Consider the following 9,769-nt stretch of genomic DNA (forward strand, 5'->3'; position numbering starts at 1 on the left):
CCTTTGATTTGAAACTATCGCAAGTGTCGATTTCAATCGTAGGAAAGAGTTTAATTGTTGTTGATGGTCGATTATCCTGTTACTATTGCTTTTGGTCTGAATTTGTAATTTTCTAGTGTCGAGAACAAGTATTCATTTCAAAATCGTAAGGTGTTGTGATCGTCTCCATTTTTTGATTTCGAAAAGAAACTTGTTGATATTTGTCGCTTGAAAATAAATTCAGATTTGTGCATCAACTTTCTTTTTAGCATTCATATACTAAGAAAGTCGAAAAACAAATACATGCATGTGCATTTGCATATAGACAGTCTGATTGGCTTGATTTAGGAAAGTGCATTTAGAGTGTGCTCTTTGCTCTTTGTGAAAAGATTTTGTCTTTCTTTTCCCTAGTAGCTAGGATTTTCATTGCATAAAGGAGATAAAAAGTTTGTTTATCATCTTAGATTGCATCTTAGGAATTACATCTACATCTCGTGGTGAACCCAAAAGGAAAACTTCATAAACAAGATCAACTTAATATAAATTCAATGAATCTAACAACGCTTTGGAACTTAACGCACAACATTTAGAAGTCTAGGCTAGAGACGTGTTCCGGCGTCGTAAAGCCTGGTAACTGTTGTTCTCACTGATGGTTGGGTGATTCCTCCACTTTGAGACGATAAGTGCCAGTACGGACTTGTGCTCCCACGTACCGTCGAGTATATTTTGGGAGACCCCAATAGGCTTAATCCTTTATCCATAGGAAGCCGTGTCTACCGCCCTATCAATCGTAATGCACTGAACACAGCATTCGGGAAGATTGACTGCTGTACCGTAAAAAGTATTCTGCAGTTTTGCAATTGGTTTGGTAATCCCTCTACCTAGATTTCCAGAGCAGTCCCTTTCGTTCCTTTTCAGACTCCTTAACGGAAAAGGTCCATCTGAGCACTTGTCACTTCAGGCTCATTAAAAATCGAAGGAGACTAGAGTCATCTTTTGTTTTTTCTCGACTCTTAAAAATTGAAAAAACAAGTTGTGTCAAAGCGTCTAAAATTTATTTTAAGCGGAATATTCATTACCCTTTCCTACGTTGATCTTGGGTTGAGAAAATGGAGTCCACCAACCAAGGAATTCCCCTTGGAGGAAATCCTAGTCCCTTCTCCTCTTGGGGAGATGTTGGTGCACCCCATATGGCCACATTGTCGCTTCCAGGACTGACAATTGGTTTGCCTGTATGGCTCTTCTCAACCTCTGTCGTTCAGAACACCACAATTCCTGAACAATCGAATCAGCAACTAGACGAGTCCAGAGTTACTCACCAACCTTCTACTTCCTCTAATTCTTCCTCTCCTCCTTCCTCTTCGCTTGATGGGGCTGGTAAAGCCAAAAGTCAAGTACCTAAGGAGAAGAAGGAAAAGAAGAAGAAAGAGAAGAAGGAGAAGGAGCCAAAAGCGAATGGGCGCAAACGAGTGTCGTCTAGCGAAAATCCACACACTGCACCGACCAGGCCTAAATCGCCATGTGTCATTTGCAAAGGAGACCACTATCACAGAGATTGTCCTTGCATCCCTCGGATCTTAAGGGACTGGTCTCCTCGTTTGCACAACCCGGTGTCGTCAACCTCTGATGGTCATGTTGAAAACACACCGCCAACTAGTGAAAGTGAAGCCCCAGGACAAAAAGGAAAATGTAGATTTCCTTGTAAACTGTGCGAAGGCGATCATGCCATCCACCGTTGTCCCTTCTTAGATGAAGCTAAAAAAGTTTTGGACAATCGTCCGGTTTCACTGTTACGACTTCCTCCTGGATATAAAAAACTCTTGCCGAGTCCGTCACTAGTTGAAAATCTGGCTAACCCACTCAGGTGGTCAGCCGAAGCATCTATCATTGAAGATAAACCATCTAAACCCATACCAGACGAAAGTCAAAAGGTCGAGGTGGCAGTTGACCCGGTCTTGTCTTCGGAGGTTCCATCTTCAGATGATACAATCACTAAAGAGAACAAGGATGACACCGTCCAAATTCTTTTCATAAGCACAGACTCCAATGAACATGGGGACAATTTACCCGTTCCTTTACCGCAGGAAGGAAGTTCGTCAGAGTCATACCCGGCCGTCTATTCGGTCCCACCTCCAAGCAACCTAGTTGTCTCCTTCGACTGGAATCAACTAGGCAGACCCCGTTTACCAGCTAGTATACCATTCCGAATCATTGTTCAAATATATAGAATGGTTATGGCTGGTACCATCGTAGATGAGGGGGCTTCTGTGAGTATCCTTTCCTCAACTGCTTGGAAGACGCTTGGTTTGCCATCGCTTTTGCCTGAGATGAGAAATCTAATAGGTTTTGATAAAGGAACCAGTCGACCATTAGGGATCCTTCCCGATGTGCCCATAACATTGAGAGGGAAAACCGTTCACATGAACGTGATGGTAGTTCAAGGACCCCTGGATTACAATCTACTCCTTGGATGAGACTATATTTATTGCATGGGAGCAATTGTCTCCTCACTATTTAGAGTAATGTGTTTTCCGCACGAAGGAAGAGTGGTCAAGCTCGTAGACCAGCTTTCATTTCCTGGATCATACAGAGCAAATAGTCATATACCATCCCTGAATGGTCTTTTCATGCAAGAAATGTCTCAGTCTCCAGTCTGTCCACCCGATGAGCTCGAGTGATCCTGGGGGACATGACTGAATCCCAGGGGGCATGCACCCTGGTCTGCTTCGGCAGGAGAACTTCAGGTATAGAGTAGGTTTCCGCGAGAAAATATGACTAGTCTGTACTCCCATCCGTGATTGGAAGAGGGGGTTATTCTAGAACAAGATTCTCTTGTCAAAGTTACATGAGTAGAGTAACTTCCTCCACTCACCTTTGGCTATTTCGATAGACATCGCCGAAGAAGTGTTTTGTTTGCACTGTGAATAGAGCAATCTTTGGGTAGCCTAAAAGAGGTATACCTTTCCTGATAAAACAAATGTTTGAAACTCTGTTTTATACTTGGGGGCATGCAAGCCTTTTGGCATGCAAGCGAAGAGTGACTATTTATTTTTTAAATTTATAGGACCTCTAACCCTTTAAACTCGTAGGATTGGTCGTTTCCTAGCTTGCATAAAGAAAGGATGTGGGGCAAAAATCTAAAAATTATTGTTTTTATATGAGACATTCTTATCACACGACTGGATTAATCGAGCAGTTTTAGCACATAGTTCAAGCTCGTTAAAAAATAAACATAAGCCATGAGCAAATGTTTCCTCCCACGTTTAAGCTCATTAAAAAATGAACTATTCCTCGGTAAATAACCATCGTGAATGTAGTACTTCAGCCATTAAAGCCTTGGTCGTGTTTGCACCGTCACCTCCACTTTTTCATTGGCCGATCATTCACCTCCATTTGATTGTTTACCCATTTTGAGGAACAGCTGTGAAGAGTGATTTCACTAGCCATCCTTGTAACACTGCCGTGATTGGAAAATTCCAAACCTTACCTGGAATCAGCTGCTACCCATTTTATCACTCGTTCCTCAAAAGACGAGTCTCCTTTAAGCTCTTTTCAACTGACTCGTAAAATATGAAAAGATTGCCGAGCCATTGGCCTCTCCAGCTCGTTAAAGGGACAAGAAGTGCTATCCCTCCTCTAGATTTTAATCTTTTTGGACCTGAGGGATTATTACACAAAAAGATCGAGTGCTTGTTTTGTTCGGCTCGTTAAAAGTATCAAAAATTCATCCCTTCTGTATTATTTTATACTTTTTCGGACTTAAGGGATTAGATGACGAAAAATGAATTTTGGAGTTACCTTTAAAAAGATTAATAGCGACAAACTTGTCTATAGACGAGAGCGAGTTTCACTATCGCTAGGCTCGTTAAAACATAGCAATGGGTTTGCCCGAAGGGAAAATTATAGAACAAGCATATGTTATCCTCCTCAAGCTTGACAAAAATAAAGAGGTACTAGTCAGCAATGACTGGGGAAAATTGGGAAGAAAACTTAAAGAAACTTTGTTGGTAGCAAGTCGCTCTTGAACATGACACTTCCACTCTGTGTCCGAGTCGGGTTGGGTTGTTTCATTCACCGGTCACATCACCATGGTCACGCCATACCATCAACATTTGGGGTTAATGCTACCAATCCATCACATCAGTGTCGCCGATATGTTCAAGAGAAGTCATTCAGAGAGTTCATCTGTGTCTCACCCACTACCATACGTCATACTCCATTCTTTCATGACCGCCACCCTGAACCTTATATCACCAGATCGTTTTCACCTCCATTAAAATCATTTGCTCCGTTCCATGTCATTGATGTGGGATTCATTAAGGCCCTCCTATGACGGATCACTTCTTGTCGACATCAGCTCATTATCCAAGAAGTTGATCTAGGAACACCCCATCCAGTACTTTGAAGCTTGCATGCCTCAATGGCAAGTTTCTCACTTCCGGCGACAGGTTTACATCAATGGATTTTGACCGAAAGATTTTGCGTGGTGTTCGACGCCAAGTCCTTTATTCACACCACGTGAATTGTACTGCAGTACCTTGAGGGTCATTATCATTATCAGTGATTCCTCTTGCACTTGTTAACAGTTTACATCATTGACTGGTAATCAAGCTATGTCTTTCCATGTTCGACTTCAGAACATTTCTCACATGGATCGACTTGTACTTTGAGTGAAGATCGGATGAGATTGAAGACCCCGGATCTAGTTTCATCCATTCGGGCTGCGATATATATTCAGGGAAAATAAAGACATCAAATGTACATCATTGCTGCACAGATAATCATCCTATCAAAAGGATGATGGCTCTATCAGAATCATCAGTCTACACTCAGACGATTGTCTGTCCTATGTACATGAAAATGAATTTATAAAGCTGGGCATGGGAATGCCCACCTCAGCTAGATCATGAAAATAGTATGAAGATAATGTATTGTATTTTATCTTATTACAGGTCTCCTCCCAGCATTGAAAGAACTTCGGATCCTCATAATAAAGCATTTCACTCAACATCAAAAGATTAACGGCCTCATGCTTTAGGGGGCAACTGTTATAGACATTTTTGGGCCCTACAACCCCAAGCATGAAATGTCCATAAACCAAGGGCTCCTAAGTCCCTAAAAGTGTTGTTCTAACCCCTAAAGGAACAAGGTAAACAAATTACAGCTTCTCCCAGAAGTTCTCCATGAGAAATTGCTCAGAATTGGTCAAAACAGGATCATTGCAGCTGCTCCACTGGCTAGGTGTGTTGCATCTCACCCAAATACACTGTGAGGGTGCGTTGCATTTCAAAAGTCCCTTTTGTGGGGTGCGATGGGCGAGAAATGACAAATGGCAGTGTCATTCCACGAGGTGGAGAGGCAATGGAAGCTTCCAGAATCTTCCCCTGTGACACTTGCCTCACTGAATTCGACCAAGGATGAGTAAGAGGCCATCAGTCTCCAAGTGGAAGCAAGAACTATCAGAGAGAAGACACTAATCAAATCACAAGCTGACTCATCCCCCTTACAGTTATCTATATATGGATCCCTCATCCCAGAGATTCGGAGGCTGGAATTTTGCATATTGTAAGGAATTGTTGTTGGTTTCTAGAGACAAACATCAGATTGTTGGGTGATATAAGCTTTGTTTGAGGTGAAGAGGGGCTTCTTTGCTGGGAGGTTGATGCTGGGTCAGACCAACTGGTTGTAACTCCTCTCGGCTCTTTTCTTGTTTATCAATAAAAGCTATTTGAGTTTTCCTCCATGCTTTTGTGTCATTGATGCTTGTTACATTTGTATGGTCAATTTACATCTGATCCTAGATTGTTTATGATTATAGATCCATGTCTTTGTATAGTGCTATGCTTCTGTGATCTTACAGGTACTTTGTGAAGCTGGGTGTGCAAGGGAGCAGGTAGCTGAGGACTATCAAAGAAGAGAGGGATCAAATCAGGAGATTAGCGCAAGACAAAGGTTGGTCTTTCTGTTCCTCTCTATCTATAATTCATAAAGGAAAAACAAAAGTAGCTTTTCTCTGTTTGTTTCTAAGGCAGCTGTCACACCTTAGTGGGATAGAGTAGTTCTATATAGACACTTTTCCCTGTAACAGATGTGGAGCATAATTATCTTTATGATTCAAAGGTCTTGTTTCAGCCACGTTTGGATCCCAATCCTCGACGAGGGGGTGTGGGGGGGCTTGCCCCCCCTCTATTGCTTCTTGGGGAGTCCAAGGGGGGGGGGACTGCATGTTTGGAGGTCCCCCCTAGAGGGGGTTCAAGGGTAGTGCCGCCAAAGCTAAAAATAGATGGAAATTTGCCTTGTAAAATATTGTAGTTTCGTAGTCAATCTGGGTCCTTCATTAGGCGGATGATCTGATGGTAGAAATTATGTTTAATTTAGGGGTTTTTTTCTTAGAAGGAAACCATCAATTTATATGACGGAATTCTATTGCGGTTGTGTATTATTATTTTGAGTGAGAAAGGAAGAGGAGACTATGTGAGAGTGAAGAGGAAATTAAAACAGATCTGTTGTAGGTTGTATCTCTTCATTTTGTTGAATAATATAAAAGGAAGGACTAGTTATTTCTCCGTGGACGTGTCCCAAATTGGGTGAACCACACATATCAATGTCTCTCTTGTTCTATGCATTTCTATATTTGTGTTTCTGCAATATTTTTTGTAATTCATTGCTTCGTTAATTAATTTCTAGCAACTAGTATTAGAGTTGAAGGTGTATTTGGCTGATAAACTCCCAGGAGAGAAGGGTCTTGGTTCCTACGTCAATAAATTTAACAACCAAAACTACCAATTGTGGAAGATGTAGATGGAAGATTATCTATATCAGAAATATTTGTACCTACCACTGAGCAGAAAATAAAAGAAGTTGATGAGTATGACGGATGTAGAATGAGAGATTCTAGACAGAAAGGTACTAAGAACAATATGGTTGTGTCTGACAACGTTGGTGGCATTCAACATTTCAAAGGAAATGACATCAGAAAGTTTAATGATAAAATTTTCCAAACTATATGAAAAACCCTCGACCTCAAATAAGGTATTTCTTATGAAGCATTTATTTAATAGGAAGATGTCAGAAGGTGGATGTATTGTTGATCATTTAAATGAATTTAACATGATTACCATTGAGTTAAGTTATGTAGGGGTAAATTTTGATGATGAATTTAGGGATTTGTTATTTTTGTGGTCATTTCTAGAAACTTGGAATGGCTTGGTTATGGCTATTAGTAACTTTGTCTCTGGATCTAGCACTTTAAAGTTTGATTATGTTGTTGGTGCCATCCTTAGCGAGTAAATACGGTGAAAATCTCTAGTGAGACACGGGGAATGCTTTGACTGCAGAGACTAGGGGAAAAAATGGAAAGAGGAAGGAGCCCAAGAAATTGCAGTAAGTTAAGACAAGGTAGATCCAAATCTAGATCAGGGATAATGTGCTGGAAATGTGGGAAGAAAGGACACCTAACGAAATATGGTAAATCTAGTAAGGGAAAAGAAGGAGACAGGAAACAAGATAACAATCATGATTGAATGTGGCAGGTGATGTGTTGCAATATTCTTTGATTCTCTCATTAGAGAGAATATTATTAATGTCTGGGTGGTAGATTCAGGGGCCTCATTCCATGCCACACCTGATAGGAAACATTTTCGTGACTATGTTCAAAGAGATTTGGACAGGTTCACCTTGGTGATGATAAACCCTATAAAATCATTGGAATGGGGAAGGTTTTTATGAAACAACAAAATGGAAACCAACGGCTATTAAAGGAGGTAAGGCATGTTCTAGATTTGAAGAAAAATCTAATTTCAACATGGTAAATTGGGAGGTGAAGGTTGTGTAACTACTTTTACAGACAAAAATTAGAAGGTCACTAAAGGAGCCTTGGTAATAGCAAAAGGAGAAAAGGTTGGTACATTGTATTTATGCAATAGTATTTCTAATTTTCTTAAAGCTTTAACATCCACAGGAGCAGATACAACATTCTGGAATCATAGGCTCGAGAACATGAGTGAGAAGGGGATGCAGATTCTTCACTCAAGAAATTTGTTGCGAGGTCTAAAGCATGTTGATTTGGATATTTGTGAAAATTGTGATTATGGAAAATAGAAGAGTGTCAAGTTTATCAGAATTGGGAAGGAAGAGAAGAGCGTAAAATTAGAGCTTGTGCATACATATGTATGGGGACTTTCTCATGTATCATATCTTGGTGGATTTCGCTATTATGTTACTTTTATTGATGGTGAAACTATGAAAACTTGGATTTATTGGATTCGAAATAAATATGATATATTTGATACTTTCAAGAAATGGAAAGATTTGGATAAGAATGAGATAGGAAAGAAGTTGAAATGTCCCAGATCAGACAATGGAGGTGAATACTACAGCAAAGAGTTTGATAACTACTATTCAGATCATGGAATTCACAGAGGGAAGATAGTTCTAGGAACACCACTTGAAAATTCTATGTCAGAAATGATGAATAGGATAATCATGGAGTGTGCAAGGTGCATGAGATTGCATGTAGGATTGCCCTTACAATTTTGGGCAGATGCTGTAGATACTGTTGTTTATCTAATAAATCGAGGGACTTCAAGTTCCTTGGATGGTGGTATTTCAAAGGAGGCATGGACATGTAAATAGTTAAACTACTCATTTTTAAAGACTTTTGGTTGTGAAGCCTTTGTCCACATCAATAAAGGAAATAGAACAAAGCTTCAGGAAAAATCAAAGAAATCTACCTTTATTGGATATGGTGTAAATGAATTTGGTTATCACTTATATGATTATGAAAATCACAAAATCATTAGGAGAAGAAATGTCATATTCAATGAAAAGGTCTTGCATAATGATTAGATGCAGGGAAAGAAACAGGGAAAGGAAAACAAAGAATACATAGTAATGGATGAGATCACAGAAAAAGTAAAGGTGCTTGAAAATCAGAATGATCAGCAGCCACAACAACAACTGCTACATCAAACACCCAAAACTGGTGTTAGAAGATCTACTAGGATAAGTAGACCCTGTGAACAATACTCTCCTTCATTATATTATGATTGTTGGTTGATTCTGGTGAACTGGAAATATATGAAGAAGAAATGCAGCTAGAAACCAGGAAGAAGTGGGAGCAAGCCATGGAAGACGAGATGGACTCCTTGATGTAGAACCAGACTTGGGACTTAATCAAGTCGCTTGATGGTAAAATAGCATTGCAGAATAAATGGGTTTACAATTTGAAGGAAAAAGATGGAGGTAAATAGAGGTATAAGGCTAGACTTTTGGTGAAGGTATTTGTACAAAAGAAAGGTACAGACTTTGATGAAGTTTTTTCTCATGTTGTTAAAATGACTTCAATCAGAACTATTTTAAGTCTAGTGGTAGCAAAAGATTTGCATCTTGAGCAGTTAGATGTAAATACAACCTTTCTCCATGGGGATTTGGAACAAGAAATATATATGTAACATCCACAAGGATATGAGGTCAAAGGGAAGGAGAAATTAGTGTGCAAATTGAAGAAGAGTTTTTATGGCTTAAAACACGCTCCAAGGCAGTGGTATATAAAATTTGACAGGTTTATGTCTGAACAAGGTTATACTAGATGCCACTCTGACCATTGTGTTTATTTTGAAAGGCAAAATGATACCAGCTATATTATATTATTATTGTATGTAGATGACATGCTTGTTGCAAGGTCTAACATGTAAGAAATAAATGTGCTCAAAGGAAAATTGGCAAATTCATTTGCAATGAAGGATTTGGGTGTTGCAAAACAAATCCTTTGTATGAGAATAACTAGAGA

The sequence above is a fragment of the Pinus tabuliformis genome, chromosome X, assembly GCF_031772625.1.
Source record: "Pinus tabuliformis cultivar Carrire ecotype Pingquan chromosome X, CPIR1, whole genome shotgun sequence".
Taxonomy (NCBI): Eukaryota; Viridiplantae; Streptophyta; class Pinopsida; order Pinales; family Pinaceae; genus Pinus; species Pinus tabuliformis.